The sequence below is a fragment of the Tiliqua scincoides genome, chromosome 8 (genome assembly GCF_035046505.1).
Source record: "Tiliqua scincoides isolate rTilSci1 chromosome 8, rTilSci1.hap2, whole genome shotgun sequence".
Taxonomy (NCBI): domain Eukaryota; kingdom Metazoa; phylum Chordata; class Lepidosauria; order Squamata; family Scincidae; genus Tiliqua; species Tiliqua scincoides.
The window spans coordinates 28895684-28914289 of record NC_089828.1 but is presented as its reverse complement, the minus strand read 5'-3'; the positions used below and the strand labels follow the sequence as shown (position 1 = coordinate 28914289).

General features: G+C 47.2%; 1 pseudogene; it reads left to right on the top strand.

Annotated features, from left to right (window-relative positions):
- The first annotated feature begins 10577 nt into the window (after window positions 1-10577).
- On the top strand, window positions 10578-10696 carry LOC136659515 (5S ribosomal RNA; annotated as a pseudogene).
- Window positions 10697-18606: the final 7910 nt, after the last annotated feature.

Below are 18606 nucleotides of genomic sequence, written 5' to 3'. Positions count from 1 at the left end.
TTTCAACAGTTGCCCAGTTAGTTTGTTTGTTGCCCAATTATAGTGGGATGCAAATAAACACAATGGGGGAAAAACAGACATAAATTCCAGGGATGCCAATGAACTAGGACACAAATGTCCAGGAAGCTAATACCCTAGCACCAACATCCCTAGCATCAGCCACCAACAGTATAATGACAACTGCCTTAGAATGACTCTGCAGCCTTTTTGAGACACTGAGACACCTCAGAAGCCTTGGGGTGGGGTAAGAAGGGTCCAAAAATATGGGGGGGGGGATTCAGGGCCTCTGAGAGAAATTTTGGCAGGGGGTACAAAGTTTCTTTTGGGCCCCTTTCCAAAGGGGGAGGGGTCAATGAGGGGGGAGGGCAGTGACAGGGGTCGATGAGTATAATAAATATAAATAAATAAAAGATAACAAAGCACATTTGATTTGAACATATTTGTTTATGCTATAATGCAGATGAGAAAGAACAATACAGATAAGGAGACAGAATTCACATTGTGTTGGCATCCTTCAATCTCGGAAGACGGTATTGCGCTCTGAATGGTGGTTCTGGAACAGAGTGTCCTCTCCAGTGCGCAAAGCGTGGGTAAAGTAGATATGGAGGATAGGCTGTTACCCATGCAACAAATCCCCCCTCTCCATGTCGCTGAAATGGTCCAATGGAAAGGCAGAGGCCAATACGGTTGGTTCCAGCGGCGTCGCAGGAGTTGCCAGAACATGACTGTGTTCAGCCATGAACTGCCACAGGGACTCCGGCTCCAGATTTTGCCTCGAGGTTGACTCCTGAAGTCTTTTCCATAACTGGATGTAGCCACAAGGCAGTGGAGGTTTGGGATCAGAGTTTCCCTTCTCTCAGATGAGCTGCCTTCCCAGGCTAATGAGTCCCATCTACCCGGAATTCACATTGAAACATCCTGTTATATTAATATGCAGATGTGATCATCAGAAGACATAACTATTATTAAGAAACTTACAGTGCAATCCTATTCATATCTACTTGTAAGTAAGCGTCATTGTGTTTGATAAGGCTTACTCCCAGGAACGTGTGTATGGAATTGTAGCTTTGGTATTTACTTTGCAAAAAGAGCTTTCCTGGCCTTTTTCTGTGAAAAGTTTTGAATCACAACATGGAAATTAATTGTTCTGGCAACACTTGATTTGATACTTAGCCTGGCCAAATCCACAAGATGTCCCTGAGACATTGTAGATCTTAAATAATTCTTAATTACGTATGTTTAGTTTGCTAAATGACTGCTCTGCAGAAGCTACTGTTGCTGGAATCGTTAACAATATTCTTAAACTAATACAAACATTTGGAAACAGGTCACCTAGTCTGTACTCTGTTCACAAGTTCAACAGATTTAATGGTTTTAATTGTGCAGTTCCAAAATTTGCTTTATGCACTGATGGTAAATGTTCCATTCATAACATACTTTTCTATTTCCTTTTGAGGTAGAAACTCAGTTGTGATATATCCAGTGTCAAGGCCTACATTGTGATCACTCCTCTCTCCTTCAAAATTCACTTTCACATGCATCTGTATGTCTGCTTCTTTCTGTTTTTCGTTTTCATTTCTTGCATCTGCCTCTTTATCCAAACTCTGTGCAGAAGCACCCAAATCAATTTGGGGATAAGGCTTTCAATATCATCTTCTTGATGAGCTCAATTAGGTGAGCTCAATGGAGAACTCTGTGCATGTGAAGCTGCACCTAACCCAAACCGAAATGGTGTTTGTTGACCCCTTCTATGAGTTTCATCTCCTTTTTTGTCTTTTCTTTTCTGGGCTCCTGATTTATGAGAATAATACATTTTAGAAACAGACCAGACTGAAGAGAAGCCACAAAAAAATTTTTCAGATGTTGAAAATGTTGAGGGAATATTTAGGATGCCAGCAAGCCACAAGAACAGATCTCAGCCCCTCTTACAGCTCTGCCTCGTGCACTAGTGCCCAAGTCCAATAGGTGGCGCTGCCTCTTTGCCTTGTGGGAGTAGGAGGCCAGTTCACAGAGCCTGCTGCTGCGATGAACTCGCCTCTGAGTTCCAGAGGCAAAGCAGCAGCGCTCCTGCATGAGGCAAGCCTGCGCATCACCGCTAAGCGCTGAGGGAGGGGCGCAGGCCCAATAGGCTGTAGCCTGCTGCTTTGCCTTCTGGGACTTGGGAGTCCAGTTGGTCGGAGCTAGCGTCAGCGTCCTGTCTCCTGAGCAGCAGTCTGCTGAACTCCCCTCCTCTAGCTCCCGGGCCCCCTTTCAGACCCCGGGCCCAGTTACAAAATTACCCCCTTTACCCCCCTCTCCTAGGCCCTGGGGGGATTTAAAAAAACCAGGAAAAATTATGGATCTTTACCACAGCAAGGCTGACCCAATACCTGAGAAACTGCATGTCACCCACCTTGATCTGGTGGTGCACCCATCAACTGCCTCCACTCCTCCTCTTCTTTGCACTACCTGAATTTTTATTTTTTTTTAAATGAAGATGGGAATAGAGTGGAAGAAAAAGCGTCCAGGAAAGGCGAGTGGTGGGCTAGAGCAGTTCTGATGCTTCTTTGATGGGGAAGCATTTTCAGGGGAGGGTTGTGCCCTCTGTTCTCCTCCTTAATGGTGAGGATGTCTAAACAGACTGTGAAGTGAGATCCAAGGGACAAAGCGGCATTTACATTTGCAGAATCTTGGCAAGAGTGGCACCAGTAGGCATTTGATAGAAGGTGCATCTCTTTGGCCATCTCAGCCCTACAAGGAGAAAAGGTTCAGGGAGGATTTTTTTTCCCCTATGGTGGGGGTGCCCAAACCCCGGCCCTGGGGCCACTTGTGGCCCTGAAGGACTCCCAATCAAGCCCTCAGAAAGCCCCCAGGCTCCAATGAGCCTCTGGCCCTCTAGAGACTTGCTGGAGCCTGCACTGGCCTGATGCAGCTGCTCTCAGTGTGACGGCCAACTGTTCAACCTCTCGGGTGAGCTGTGGGACGACGGCTCCCTCCACTTCTTGCTGTTTCACAACTGTGATGCAGCAGCTGCAGCAAAAGAAAGGCCCACCTTGCTTTGTGCAAGGTCTTTTATAGGCCTTGAGCTATTGCAAGACCTTCATTCATTCATATAAGTTCCATCTCTAATATATTCATTTATGTAAATTTGTTCAAATTTGAAATGTAAATTAATTCTTTTTTTCCCCCAGCCCCCAACACAGTGTCAGAGAGATAATATGGCCCTCCCGCCAAAAAGTTTGGACACCCCTGCCCTATGGAAATGGGGTTCTTCTATCTGATACGCAATGCATTGCCAAGACTACTTAAAAAGTCTTTTTGCCTTGTACTGCTGGCAGATAACGCATTCATTCTGCAAGCACAGCAATCTGGGGAAACTGTTGTGTGCACAGAGGAGCACCAAACAAGCCCAGTGCTAGAAACATGGCGCTTCAGCCCTCATTAATTTTTAAGCGTTGCTCCTCCAGTTCAGCGTCTCCGGCCTCATGCAGCAGCTCAGCTGCTCCACAGCTGGTATAAAATCCTGTCTCCTCTCATGTGGGACTAGCAAGCAACTGCCTGCAAACGATAAGCCAAGCTGGGTTTAATGAGGCTTGCGCCAAGCAAAAGGAAACAGCACTGTGCTCCCGCTTTTGCAAGCCTCTGCTGTTGCCAAGGAAAAAAGAAAGCAAGGGAACTTTTGGCCCTGATGGCACAAGACCACTGCCAGTTTTGCTCCTGACCCCAGGACTCTCAGCAGCTGAGGCAATGCACCTAATGCCACCCTCTGTCAGATTCCAGCTAGATGCTTTGGAGAGGTGGCAACTTCAGGAGAGGGGGAAGTAGCCCCACAGATGACCTGGCAGCAGTCACAATCTGGCCTTTGACCAAATCACTGAAACCACCCTTTTCATACGTGTGAGCCTGAGATCCCAGGGGATGCACACACACCCCCATCTGGACTCCTTGACTAATTCCAGACACCCACTTCATCCTGCCTGAGACCCCCAAAACAAAGGGGGGTTGGATCAAGGCCAACCCCAAGTGAAGTGCTCCCCTGCTTATCTGATGCCTCACCATCTCTGGCCTCCTTGGGGAGGGGAAAAATATTGAGCTGGATCAGGACCCAGCCAGATATGGGAAGTGATGGAGCTTCTGGGTCTCCTTATAAACCCTTCAGCTTCACTTAAGTGTTTGCTGTTGCATCAGCTCTATTTTGAGGACCAGCTCCCAACTGCCCTTCCTTGCACTGCCTCCTCTTCCAGCCATCTGGATCTCCTTTATCTCCCTGGATTCTGCTACAGCCCCTTCTTCCTTATTTCCCATTCTAACCAGCCCTATCACCTTGTTGCCATAACTGGCAGTCCTAAACCAGACCTATCGCTCAGGCCCGTAGCCAGGATTCTAGAAATGTGGGGGCAACTATTTTTTCAGGGGGGGCAATTATGTTGGGTATCTATACTGGTGTGCAAAATGAAGGGATAAGTGCAGAGAAACATCGAAGACCCGTAACTCCCTCAAATTTCATGAAGAGAAAATATTTTGGGGGGTTATTGAAACACATTCATTATCTGTAAAGCAATGTAGCAATAATTTGCATAGAATCAATGCATCTCTGTATGCAATGTAAAATGTATTTGTCTACATAGAAATAGCATGCAACATATCCTTTCATTTTACACACCAGCACAATACACGGGTTTGCATCCCTGCAAAAGTAAAACATATCACTGTAATACAGGTAGTATTTGCTTGTGATGACACATTGCTAATACATTGAAACATACTAAAATAAAATTTATTTACATAAAAGCAAGAGGAAAGATATGCAAGTCAAATACAGTAATGCCATTGGAACATTAGTTTTTTACAATATTCATTACTTTTAAAAAACATTGTACAGAAGATTTGAATTATTGAATCTATCTAGTAGATTCTACTAGATCCTATCTTTCTGAGAGTTGAATCTCCTTAGAATCAGGGGTGGACCCAGTGTCTGTATGGGGGGGGGGGCCTTGAGCACTACCTTCAGAGCCCAGGTCAACCAGGTGGATAGATCTGGGCTCCAGGTCTACCAACCAGGTAGACCTGGATTCCTAATTGAGCTTATAGCCTCTGTGGCTATTTGCTGGGTGGGTAGACCTGGGCTCCCGTCTGGACTTCTACCTGCTGTGTAGACCTGGGCCCCCATCTGGATTTGGAACCCAGGTCTACCTGCTGGGTATACCTGGGTGTTACCAAAAGGGCTGTTTTGTTTAGGGGAATTATTATGCTGCCCTTATTGGAACATTAGGATCAAAGGTTGGATAACAAGACGGTGTAATGCAGAGAAATTCCCTTTTGCTTAAAGAGGAGACTGAGAGGAAGATAACTTTCAACAAAAGATTATGGTTTATTACAAAAGAACAAAGGTAAAAATAATGCATATGGAGAAATGATATTTCTTGGTCCTAATGCTTGAATCCAATGTACCTAGCTTTCATGGTGGTTGTGTGTGAAGAGTATTTGGTGCATCCAAGGAAATCAGAAAAAGGAAGGTTGTAGGGAAGGATTTTAGGGATCCCTGCTCTGCCAACCCCAGCTGCTAACTAAAGATGGGGAGAGAAGGGGAGAAAAAAGGGGGGAGAAGAAGGAAAAGAGTTCCAGGCACAAGGTAGTTACCTGTCCTGCAGAGCAGTTGGAGTGGGGGGGACAGTCCTGTGGAGAGGACCCTCTGACACAACACAGATGTGTTGGGCCTTGGCGAGAGAGAGCATGTGAGAAGAAGCCCTCTCTTATAAGGGGTTGGGAGACAGACTGAGCTGGATGGTAGCTTGGCTGCTAACACAAGGCTGGGTGCTTGGAGTATGTATACATTTGAATGGGGATCAGGATGTCAGTTATCCAATGGGGTCAATGGCTGGCTTCCTAGAAGGGGGAACTTACAAAGACTGAGTGGAAACAATACCAACACAAGGCAGTTCAAGTTTGCATACAGTAATGTAGGAGATGCTTAAACAGTGATTGGATTAAAACACAAGACTTCCTCCCATAATGTGTGCCTGTGGGGGGGGGGGGGGGAGGTTGCCTAACCATGAGCTTGGGGCTTGACTAGAGTCCTGGAAATGTGGCTTGTATGCTGGGAGAACAGTTTAGCTTGCATGATATTATAACCAGATATATAGAAAATCACAGCTAAAAGGCAAAAGGGGATTTTCACGTAACATGGGTTCCCAATTAAGTTTATAGCCTCTGTGGCTATTTGCTGGGCAGGTAGAGCTGGGCTCCCACTTGGACTTGGGAGTCCAGGTCCACCTGCTTGGGTAGACCTGGGCTCCCGATTGAGCTTATAGCCTACATAAGAACATAGGAAGAGCCCTGCTGGATCAGACGAAAGGCCCATCTAGTCCAGCTTCCTGTATCTCACACTGTATTGGCAACCTTCAGTCTCGAAAGATTATGGTATCGCGCTCTGAAAGGTGGTTCTGGCACAGCGTCTAGTGTGGCTGAAAAGGCCAATCCGGGAGTGACAATCCCTTCCACACCGGGAGCAAGTGCAGTCTGTCCCTGGTCTGTCTCCCTGGCTATGGGCCTTCCTTCTTTGCCTCTTAGCCTCAGACTGTTGGCAAAGTGTCTCTTCAAACTGGGAAAGGCCATGCTGCACAGCCTGCCTCCAAGCGGGCCGCTCAGAGGCCAGGGTTTCCCACTTGTTGAGGTCCATCCCTAAGGCCTTCAGATCCCTCTTGCAGATGTCCTTGTATCGCAGCTGTGGTCTACCTGTAGGGCGCTTTCCTTGCACGAGTTCTCCATAGAGGAGATCCTTTGGGATCCGGCCATCATCCATTCTCACGACATGACCAAGCCAACGCAGGCGTCTCTGTTTCAGCAGTGAATACATGCTAGGGATTCCAGCACGTTCCAGGACTGTGTTGTTTGAAACTTTGTCCTGCCAGGTGATGCCGAGGATGCGTCGGAGGCAGCGCATGTGGAAAGCGCTCAGTTTCCTCTCCTGTTGTGAGCGAAGAGTCCATGACTCGCTGCAGTACAGAAGTGTACTCAGGACGCAAGCTCTGTAGACCTGGATCTTGGTATGTTCCGTCAGCTTCTTGTTGGACCAGACTCTCTTTGTGAGTCTGGAAAACGTGGTAGCTGCTTTACCGATGCGCTTGTTTAGCTCGGTATCGAGAGAATGAGTGTCGGAGATCGTTGAGCCAAGGTACACAAAGTCATGGACAACCTCCAGTTCATGCTCAGAGATTGTAATGCAGGGAGGTGAGTCCACATCCTGAACCATGACCTGTGTTTTCTTCAGGCTGATTGTCAGTCCAAAATCTTGGCAGGCCTTGCTAAAACGATCCATGAGCTGCTGGAGATCTTTGGCAGAGTGGGTAGTGACAGCTGCATCGTCGGCAAAGAGGAAGTCACGCAGACATTTCAGCTGGACTTTGGATTTTGCTCTCAGTCTGGAGAGGTTGAAGAGCTTTCCGTCTGATCTGGTCCGGAGATAGATGCCTTCTGTTGCAGTTCCAAAGGCCTGCTTCAGCAGGACAGCGAAGAAAATCCCAAACAAGGTTGGTGCAAGAACACAGCCCTGCTTCACTCCGCTTCGGATGTCAAAAGGGTCTGATGTGGAGCCATCGAAGACAACAGTGCCCTTCATGTCCTTGTGGAAAGATCTGATGATGCTGAGGAGCCTGGGTGGACATCCAATCTTGGGGAGAATCTTGAAGAAGCCGTCTCTGCTGACCAGGTCGAAAGCCTTTGTGAGATCTATGAAGGCTATAAAGAGTGGCTGTCATTGTTCCCTGCATTTCTCCTGCAGTTGTCTAAGGGAGAATACCATATCAGTGGTGGACCTGTTGGCTCGGAATCCACACTGCGATTCTGGATAGACGCTCTCTGCAAGTACCTGGAGCCTCTTTAGTACAACTCGGGCAAACAGCTTTCCTACAACGCTAAGGAGAGAGATGCCGCGGTAGTTGTTGCAGTCACCCCTGTCACCTTTGTTCTTGTACAGCGTGATGATGTTTGCATCCCTCATGTCTTGAGGTACTCCACCTTCTCTCCAGCAGAGACAGAGGATTTCATGCAGCTCAGTGACGATGATCTCTTTGCAGCATTTTAGGACTTCAGCAGGGATGCTGTCTTTTCCAGGTGCCTTGCCAAAGGCAAGGGAGTCCAGGGCCACGTGAAGTTCTTCTAGGGTTGATTCACTGTCAAGCTCTTCCAGCACAGGCAGGCACTCAATGTTGTTCAGTGCTTCTTCGGTGACTACATTTTCTCTGGAATATAGCTCAGAGTAGTGCTGCACCCAGCGTTCCATCTGCTGCGCCCGATCCTGGATGACCTCGCCTGTGGCAGACTTCAGAGGGGCAATTTTCACACAGTATCTCACAGTAGCCCATCAAATGCTTCAGGGAGCACAAAAGACAGCAAGACAAAACCTGTGTCCTGGTGCCCTCCCCTGCATCTGGCATTCCGAGGTAGTCTACTTCTAAAATCAGGAGCTTGCACATACCTATCAAGACTCGTAACCCATGATGGAATTTCCTCCAGAAATTTGTCCAATCCCCTCTTAAAGTCATTTAGGTAAAATGCCACTTCCTATGGCACAAAGTTCCACAGACTAATTAACACGCTGGGTAAAGAAATATTTTCTTTTATCTGTCCTAACTCTCTCAACACTCAATTTTAGTGGATGTTCCCCAGTTCTCCATCCATCCCCTGCATAATTTTGTATGTCTCAATCACGTCCTCCCTCAGGCCTCTGTGGCTATTTGCTGGACTTGGACCTGCTTGAGTAGACCTGGGCTCCAAATTGAGTTTATAGTCTCTGTGGCTATTTGTTGGGTGGGTAGACCTGGGCTCCCATTCCAACCAATCTCCTTGGCACCCACCCAGTGGGTGTTTCCCTGACACCCGATTTTGCTCTCCATCCTGGTGGGTGCCCTTCCCTGCTGGCAGGACAGTTGGGGTAGGGGTATGCACCCATGGCCTCCCCTGGATTCGCCCCTGCTTAGAACCTTTTCCACACTTACGTTCTTGGTTCTCTTTAGCTCAAATGCTTTCCAAGCTTTCTTCACCAGAGGAAGGATCTCCCCAGCCCCAAACAGCAGCCATTAATTTTAAAAATATGTCTGAAAGGCAAAAACCTCACCATGAGTTTGCCAAACAGAAACATTTCTCTCTGTCTCCCACAGCAATACCTTCAGTAATTAGTATGTTCCACGGTAGAAGAAATAGCACCCTCCCCACCCCCTCTGCCAGTACAAGTAGAAATCTCTCCTCAAGCTTCTCTTGACCAGCCCAGCTCTCCATGTGCTCTGGATGGGGGCAGGGTGACCAGAGGTCATAACTTCCAAGGAGCCCTCCAGGACCCTCTCTCACTCTACATGCTCTCTCTCTCTCTCTGGCCCCCATCCCTGCCAGAAGCACCAAGCTTTCTTTCCTCCTGCGCACAAAAAAAGTTGCAAAAAGGGCATCTAATGACCCCCAACTGAAGCCATACTAGACAGAAAGAGGCAGGCCCAAACAGCCAAAATGGTGCATCCAAAATCTCAGAGACCAGACCCATGGTTTCCACTCCCCCCCCCCCCCCAGAAAGGCCCTTCATGGCCCAAACAGGTGAAATAGTGCATCCAAAATCTCCTGCCTGCTCACCCCCAAATGACACCAGAGTCAGCAGCAGCCTTCAGGGTCCTGCAAAGTGCTTGCACAGCCACTCAGTTCACAGGAGGGAAATTGAAGGCACTGAACACATTCTTTCCAGGCTTTTTCATGCCTGCCTCTCTGGTGTCCTGTGACTATCAGCAGATTGCTATGGTTGGCCCCTAAGGTGAGTTAATGAGCAACAGCAGCCTGAGCCAATTGGAGGAGGCTGCCTGCATGGAGGGGCTGAGCTCTCAAGGAACAGAAGCTAAATTGGAGGACATTCAACCACATTTACATGACAAGTCTGGGAAAAATGCGGGGGGGGGGAACTGCTGGCTCAGGGGGGCAAAAAAAAAAACCTGGACACCCCCCCCCCAGCTACCACAAGAAGCCCACTTGGCCTCACTTGGGCAAGCAGGAATCTGTTCATTTGCAGAGGCACAGCACAAGCTGACAAGAAGCTGGGACTGTGTGCATGGGGGTTCTGTCTTGATATGCTCACCATGTTGTAGCAATTTAAACTGGCCAGATCGATGCATACTGGATGAATGCCCCCCCCTCCTTTCTTCTATGCTGAGAGCAGGCCAACTTCTCTCTCCTTGGAAACCAGTGGTCTCCCAAACTGTATTTTTTACATAGGTTCGTTTGGAGGTGGTTAAACTGGAGTATCTAGCCTTGGAGGGTAGCTTTCTTTCTTTCATTCCTTTTTCTCTCCCCCCCCCCCTTTATTCCAGAAGTTCCTCCCACCCCCAGTTTTGAGCTAGTGAAAACATGAGACAAGCAGCCTCTGGGTCTTTTACTTTTGCTTCCAGCTCCAGCCCGGTATTGTGTTTCTGCTAATGTATTTTTAATAAGCGCAATAATGAGGGCTTCAGGCTTTAATCGGTTCAATGAGATTAATAAAGTCAAATTTTACATGATTAATTGCTGGTGGCCAATTTACGACTGTGTTGGGAGCACACAGCAGACTTGGTGGGGGAAGGAGTGATTTTTGCTGGGACCTTACCCTGCACATGCCTGATCCCGTCTGATCTTGGAAGCTAAGCAGGGTCAGGCCTGGTTAGTACTTGGATGGGAGACCACTTGGGAATACCAGGTGCTGTAGGCTTATACGTCTTTCGAGACTGAAGGTTGCCAACAATGACACAGGGGGAAAGTAGAAACCCATCTACCTCAAATGCTAAGCTCTTGATCTGGACTGGGGAGGGCAGCAACTTCTGTTAAAAGGGGAGTGATTCCAGAACTGACCCAGGACCTCCAAGCCTCCTTCATCAGCACACAAGCTCTCTTCTGAGATGGCAGCATTGCTTGCTGCACCACTTTGGGAGAGGAAGAACTGTACTTTCTTTGAAATAGTATCCATCCTAATAAAACCCCTGCTCCTGGTACTGCAGTCTAGTAATCACCCTCCCCATTCCATCTTCACACACACACACCCCCGACCATTGACATTACTGCAGATGTAGCCTGAGTTGTCCATCTGTTCAAGTGTGCTGCTTGGTCTTAAATGGACTTACATCTTTTCAGACAAGAGATACCTGCTGAATTACCACATTGCCAGAAGAGGCACGGCTGACAATAGCAAATGAGACACAGGCCATGAGTGGCACGCTATGAGAAAAAGACCAGCCTTCCTTCTCTGCTGGAGCAGCCGTGTAAAATTCAAGACAAGTCACACTGTGATTCAGTGATTTAGAATTGTCTCTGCAAACCATTTTTATTTTTTTTCAAACGGATGCAGTTTTGTTACAAATTTCCATCCTTCATTACAGCTCTGCAGATTCAGGTGTGCTCAGAGTCAGAGATCCAGGGCTGGCCCATTCATGAAGCCAACTGAGGCAGCTGCCTCAGGTGGTGGATTGGTGGGGAATGCTACCTCTGTCCACCCCGCTTCACCACTTCTTCCCCTCCTGCTTCCTGGATTTGAAAAGGAGGCAAGAAACAAAACAAAAGGAAAGGGTGCAGGAGAGAAAAGAGGTGGGCTAGAAGAGAAACCCCCCTCCAGAGAGTGGGAGTAGCGACTGGTGCACTGTTGGGTAAGGAGGCAGCATTTGATGCTCTGCCTCAGGCGCAGTGAGATCTTGAGCCTGTCCTATGGGTGCAACATGAAATTTAGATCCAAGGGGCTGTAACTCAGTGGCAGAGCACCTACTTTGCATGTAGAAGGTGGCATGTTTAATGCCCAGCACCTCCAGGTAGGTCAGAGAAAAATTCTAGCCTGAAACCTTGAAGGACCACCAACTGCCAGTGTTTACAATCCTGCGCTAGATGGCCCAGTGGTCTGATTCAGCATAAAGCAGCTTCCTATATACCAGGGGTGTCCAAAGTTTTTGGCAGGAAGGCCACATCATCTCTCTGACACTGGGTCGGGGGCCGGGGGGAAAAAGGATTAATTTACATTTAAAATTTGAATAAATTTACATACGTTTACATAAATGTATATATTAAAGATGAACTTATATGAGTGAATGAAGGTCTTGCAATTGCTCAAGGCCTATAAAAGGCCTTGCACAAAGCAAGGATGGCCTTTCCTTTGCTGCCACTACTGCATCACAAATGTGAAACAGGAAGCAGTGGAGGGAGCCCTCATCCCACAGCTCATGCAAGAAGTCAAACAGTCTCCCTCACGCTGAGAGCAGTTGCGTCGGGCCAATGTGGGCTCCAGCACATCTCCGGAGGGCCAGAGGCTCATTGGAGACTGGGGGCTCCCTGAGGGCCGCATTGGGAGTCCTCGAGGGCCGCAAGTGGCCCCAGGGCCAGGGTTTGGGCACCCCTGCTGTAGTGGTTCAGGAGTTGGACTTAGACCTGGAAGATCCAGATTCAAATCCCTGCTCACACATGAAGCTCCTGGGTGGCCTTGGACCAGTCACTGTCTCTCAGCCTAACCCACCTCACAGGGTTGTTGTGAGGACAAAAGGAGAAAAGGAACTACCAGTGTGTACACTACACTGAGCTCGTTAGAGGAAAAGTATGTAAAAATGTGAAAAATAAATAAATGAAATAAGTGGACTCATCTCATACACACCCCCTTTTCGTGGTTGGCAGAACACAACTCTTTAGCAGACAATTCATCCAAGTGAGACATATAGAGAGATCCAGAAGTGGAAGCAACAACTAGGGGGCAGGAATGCTCCTTGGGGAAACTGATGTAACCTGTTGCTGTTTGCAGGGCTGGCTTTAGGAGCTGTGAAAAACAAACAGAGAAACAAATTTTTATTCTGTTCTATAATTAACATACAGTAGAACCTCCATAGTTGACCACCTCTCTATAATGATCACCTCCTTAAGTTGACCTAATTTGCACAGCATGGACAGACACTGCATATGCACTATGGGAGACCAACCTCTCTATATTGACCACCTCCGTAAGCTGTATCTTGACCACTTTGATCATTGCACAGAGTATTAATTTACCCTCTGTAAGTTGCCCACTGAATGCGATACTGTGGGCCTGTGTTTTGTCTGGTTTGTCCCATCTTGGAAAAGCAAGAAGCCACGCGGCAATCCCTCCCGTACGCCTGCTAGCGCGTGTGCGAAAAGGTTTTTATAGGTGGGCACACTGCACAAACCTGCGCCGGCTGCCAATTGTATCTGGGCATGTACCAAGTTGTGAGGGGCATGAGGTTGCTTGTGCATAGTGAAGCCACTGTTCTTTCACTTTGGTTCCCATCACCAGTGCATTACTTTACACATATATTGAAACACAACTGCTATTTTGCTGCCTATTCTCCTGGTTTGGAGAGGTCCTTCTGGAGCACTTCACAATCCCCTCTGGTCTTCACCACTCAGAAAAGTTTAGTGTCATCCACAAACTTGTCCACCTCCCTGCTTATCCCTGTTTCCAGGTCATTTATGAAGATGTTGAAAAGTACCAGTCTAATGCACAACCTACGTTTTTGTAAATTATATCAATGACACCATATGCCTCCTGTGATCTCTCCCTCAAAGAGAATCTAGTCAGCACTGGAACTTCTCATTCCTTGGGGGACATAGTCAGTGCACATTAAGATCAATCAAGAACCCCCTACCCCAATATCCTGGAAGTTGCTGCAACCAGGAAGCACATTTTCAGTGGTCAGCTCAGCTCAACTCAGATGAAGAACAACAAGAAACCAAGTCAATTGGGGGGAATCAGCTTGTGAGCATGGTCACGTGTTGTTCTTTCTAGTGTAGCTATAGCCAGGCCAGATCTTCTCCCATATCCTTGGATGCCATGTTGACTGAGGTTCTAGAGCAGGGGTGCCCAAACCCTGGCCCAGGGGCCACTTGCCCTCCAGAGACTTTCTGGAGCCCGTGCTGGCCGAAGGCAACTGCTCTCAGTGTAGGGCAACTAGTTAAGCTCCACTGCTTGCTGTTTCACATCTGTGATGCAGCAGTGGCAGTGATGGAAAGGCCAGACTTGCTTTGTGCAAGGCCTTTTATAGGCCCTGAACTATTGCAAGACCTTCATTCTCATACATCTCTAATATATTCATTTATGTAAATTTTTGTAAATTTATTCAAATTTGAAATGTAAATTAATTCTTCCCCTCCCGGCCCCCCGCCGACACAGTATCAGAGAGATGATGTGGCCCTCCTGCAGAAAAGTTTGGAAACCCCTGCACTACAGCATCCCTGGCTTACGCAGTTACCGTCCTCTCCGCTGAACGATGGCTCTCTCTCTCTCTCTCTCTCTCTCTCTTCTGGGGAAGACCCCACTAAGGAGACATTAATGCCTTATTCAGAGACATCAGTGGGTTACTAACCAGCAAACTATATTTAAAAAAAAAAAGACTGTCTGTTATGCGTAATTCTAACCCCAAATCCATAGCAAATCCAGGTGGCCTTTATGAGTGCAAAGGAACAGATCCAAAATGTAGCATTTGAAAGGTGCACATGTTTATTTCTCTGAGAGGAGCTGGAAATGGAATGCAGACCAGTCATCCATAAATATTTATCATGGCTGATATCGACCTGTGACTGTGAGGGCTGTCTGCGTGTCTGGGATAGAGAAGACTGGGTAGCATCAACACTCCAATGTACAGATAAGGCCACGCACCTCAGGTGGTTTGATCTCATTGAGACTATGCTCTGGATTGTGGCCAGGATCCCTAAGGATGGGCCAAGGAAGTAGAAGCCATTTTCAATGTGAGTGTAGTAAGAGCCATAGCTCGAGACCTGTCTCAGTTTCACTTAGGAGTGATTGGGTGCTTACCCATTTCATTCCACTTTCATTCAAGAGACTAGCTGTGGCTTCAGAACAGTCTTCAAAATCAGCTCCATTGAGAGTGCACTTCAGTAGTCACGCTGGGGAAAAAAATTAACCATGGCATGTATAATGGTAGCCACTACGTCTCCAGGAACAGCCAAAATGGGAACGGATGGAGAGTGGGCAATTGAGGACCAAAAGGGAGGGGAAGAGCTTGAGAGTGTTCCCTAGCAAGAGGCTAGGCCTGGGTGACTTTGTCACATGGATGACTTTGAGCCAGTCACTATCTCTCAGCCTAACCTACCTTGGAGGAAGGGCAGTATAAAAATATGGAAAATAAATAAAGCAACAGCAGGTACCAATGGGAAACATTCTCAAGTAAAATTTGCCTTCTGAATAACTGATCTTCAGAAAGTCAAGTATCTCAAGTGTGACCCTACCTTTAACATTCATTTCCATGCTTTCATGAATAAATTCACTGCTAACTGAACCATGGCTCAACATAGTGGCTGGTAAAGGTCTTTTCTTAATGATTTCCAAATTAATGGTTTCAGTGCTGCTGTGCCATCTGGTCTGTGCTCTATTACCTATGACAGTATTTTTGGCAAACTCAGTAAAGTGTCAGCAATGGCCCTGCTGGGACTATCAACATGCGATCAGAGGAACAGTTGCTGGTTGCATCATGCTGAGTTCTTCCTTTGTTACCACCTGGAATCAGTATTCAGTCACATTTATAATCATTCTTTGCTACTAGATCTGCTCTGCCTCTCTTGTTGTCCACCAAGCTATAACTTGGAGCAGTAACTCTCTCATGAGTCCTGGCTGTAGTGGCTGGCCCAAGCCTGAGCTTTCTGCTTTGCCAATCCCTCTGGATAAGAAGACACAATGGTTATATCCAGGCTAGACTGTTGTAACAAACTCTACGTGGAGCTGCCCTTGAAGACTGTTTGGAAACATTATCCAGTGGAAAATACAGGTAGCTGATGGACATGAGACATTCCAAGCATCTCACCTTCTGATAAATTCATCTGCTTTATTCTCCTATTCTTGGTCCATTTTTCCTTATTTTCTTTCCTTATTATTTCCTTATTCCTCTAATCCTTCAGAGGATGCTGTGATAGTCCAGCATCCTGATAGCTGTTGGGATATCTTCCTGCAGTAACCTTTATTAGAAACAGCCACATGTGACTGATGTGCATTGTTCTTTATGTCTGGGCTTTCTCAAGAGACAATAGCTTCTAGCTAGCAATCCTGTGGACGGGGCCAGCCTTAGGAGCTGTGAGGCTCAACTGGAAATGATTTTTGCAGGGCCTCAGGTTTACAACAGGTCTGCAGAATCCTAGAGTTATAAATAAAATTTATTATAGACTTTATATTGCAACAGTAGAATGGAAAGCAATCAGCAAGTACACTTAAAAAGTCCATGTGAGTTAATGGACCAAATGGCTCTAAGCACATTTTAATATAAGATTCCATACAAGACTAGCGTAGATTACTATAATGTGGGTGGCACTTAGGAGCGGGGCCCAATTGAGAGCAATTGGTCCATGTGTCTTAAAGCTGGCCCTGCAAATGGAGGAGATTGGTTTATGCCCACCAACTGGGCAACCCAGCCACCAGTCCAGGTAAAGTGGCCAAAAGGTTTCCAGCCATCCAGTTGGGTAACCCATGACATCATCCAGCTTAGGTTTCTTAACATCAAACACAAGGATGTTTGGGGGTATTTTGCCAGGTCTGCTGTTGGAACCACCTGTTAGTTCATGGAAGGCACCCCCACTTACTTCCCAGTAAATGTAAAAGGCCAGCATTCCTGGGACACAGTACATAGCTAGCAATATTGCTAGCTAGGTGCATGTGCAACGCAATCCTATCTGTTCCTATCTTGGAACAGACAGGGCAGGGGACCTGCACTGTATCCAGCGCAAGATAGGCCCCAAAGTGCCTCAGCCAGTGATAAGGGGAAACTCTTCCCCTTATCCCCAATGGGTAAGCCCCAATGGGTCTCCTCAGACTTGCGCCACCTCCTGTGGTGGCATAAGTTCGAGGAGAGAGGAGTGGTTTGAAGCCGTTCCACACTACTTGGAACAGGGGTTGTGATCCAATATAAGAGCTGAGTTCCAGTCCTGTCTTCCACTCCCCACCCCACATCCCTGGGACCACCCTCTGCCTGCCCTCCCCCGACCCAGAACACCTCCCTTCCGCTTCCTCCCCACCCACCCCAGAACCTTGTGCTGACCAAGCTTGGCCAACACAAGGCTCCCCAGCAGAGTCGGCACAGAGGCTGGATTTAGCCTCCACAGGCTGGTGTGTGTCCGTGCACCAGCCCAGCCGACACTAGAGGAGAGGCAAATGTGTTTTATAGCATGTTTGCAACCCTCCTGGGCCGGCGCGCTGGCCCAACTGCGCCTCAGAATTGTGCCCTTAGGGACTTAATTTTGTTTTACTTGCTCTTTTCACTCCAATGCAGCCTGCAGGCTTCAGAGGCATAGCCCACACCTGGGGCTTGTGTGCATGTTTTTGCATTGAGCAGCTACTCAGCTCCCCCTGTGGGTATTACTAGTTACTGTGTGCAATTTCATGAAATCATCTCTTTTGCCAACATTTGTTGTACAGTATTTCTCTCCACACATTTTCAGTGAGTTGTCATGTCCAACCGCTTGTGGGTGCTACTGAGATTGAGGGTTCTGTGCTCTCCTGGGAGGGAAGGTTTTTCCCAGGCAGCCACCTTTGCCTGGTTACTTTAGCCTCAGGTGGTGGTGGCAGATATATCTACCAGTCATCAACCCACCCACCCACCCACCCCCATTTAGCCACTGACTCAAAAAACCGGTGCAGAGCACTAACAACCAGACACGACTCCCCTTGGTCAGACTCTGGCATCCCTAACATCTGCCTGCACCAACAGCATAGGCTGCTGGTTGGTTTTCTGGACCAATTCAAGACATTGGTTATTAACTTTAAGGCCCTACATGATCTGTGGCCACACTGCTTGAAGAACTATTTTTGGCCATATGAGCCTACCTGGACTCTTTTAGACTCTGCGCTGGCCCACCACTAATGCAAATTCAAAGATGTGGCCTTTTGGGGTGCTGCTGGGCCTGTGGTGTGCTTTGCCTGAGGAGGTACATAAATATATTAAAAACTAAATATATATTAAATATACAGCATTTAAAAACTTGACATGGCCGTGTCTTTTTCCATTCGTTCTGACATTCCAGCCAGACTCCATCAACAATGAAACTGCCAACCACTCAAACAGGAGCTCAAATCCTACCTGCTTCTTTCTCTCTTCTATTACTCTAACCTTCCTGTCATGCACCTACCTCAGCAGGTCCTTCATCCACCCACTCACTAACCCTGTTTGAGTCCTAGAAAATCAAATGTGTGAGAACAAGATGCAATTCCTTTGTGGTTTAAAAAAAAAAAGCCACTCTGCACATCCTCTGGGGCACTCTGCTCTTACTTTCCACATGTTCTTGGGACTTCTAAAATACAGTCTCAAGCATTCCTTTCTTTCTGGATGCCTTCATCAGTGTTGGGAACAATGTTGGAAACAGTGAGAAATAAGGCATTAATTCGTGATCAAGCTACATCGTCAAGTTTGACTGAGTTTGGTGTCTATGATTTAAAAAAACCACAAGTTTGCTAACTAAGAGATGCCCTTGGGACAATTTCCAAGAACTCTCATTATATGAATGACAGGTTTAATGTCAATCAAACTGCAAAATTATATGCCACCTCTTTATGGCAGGTTATATCACTTACCCTGTCAATGGCTATCACCCCAAGACACCCTTAAAACTTGGACAGGTTGAGCATAAAAATGTAAA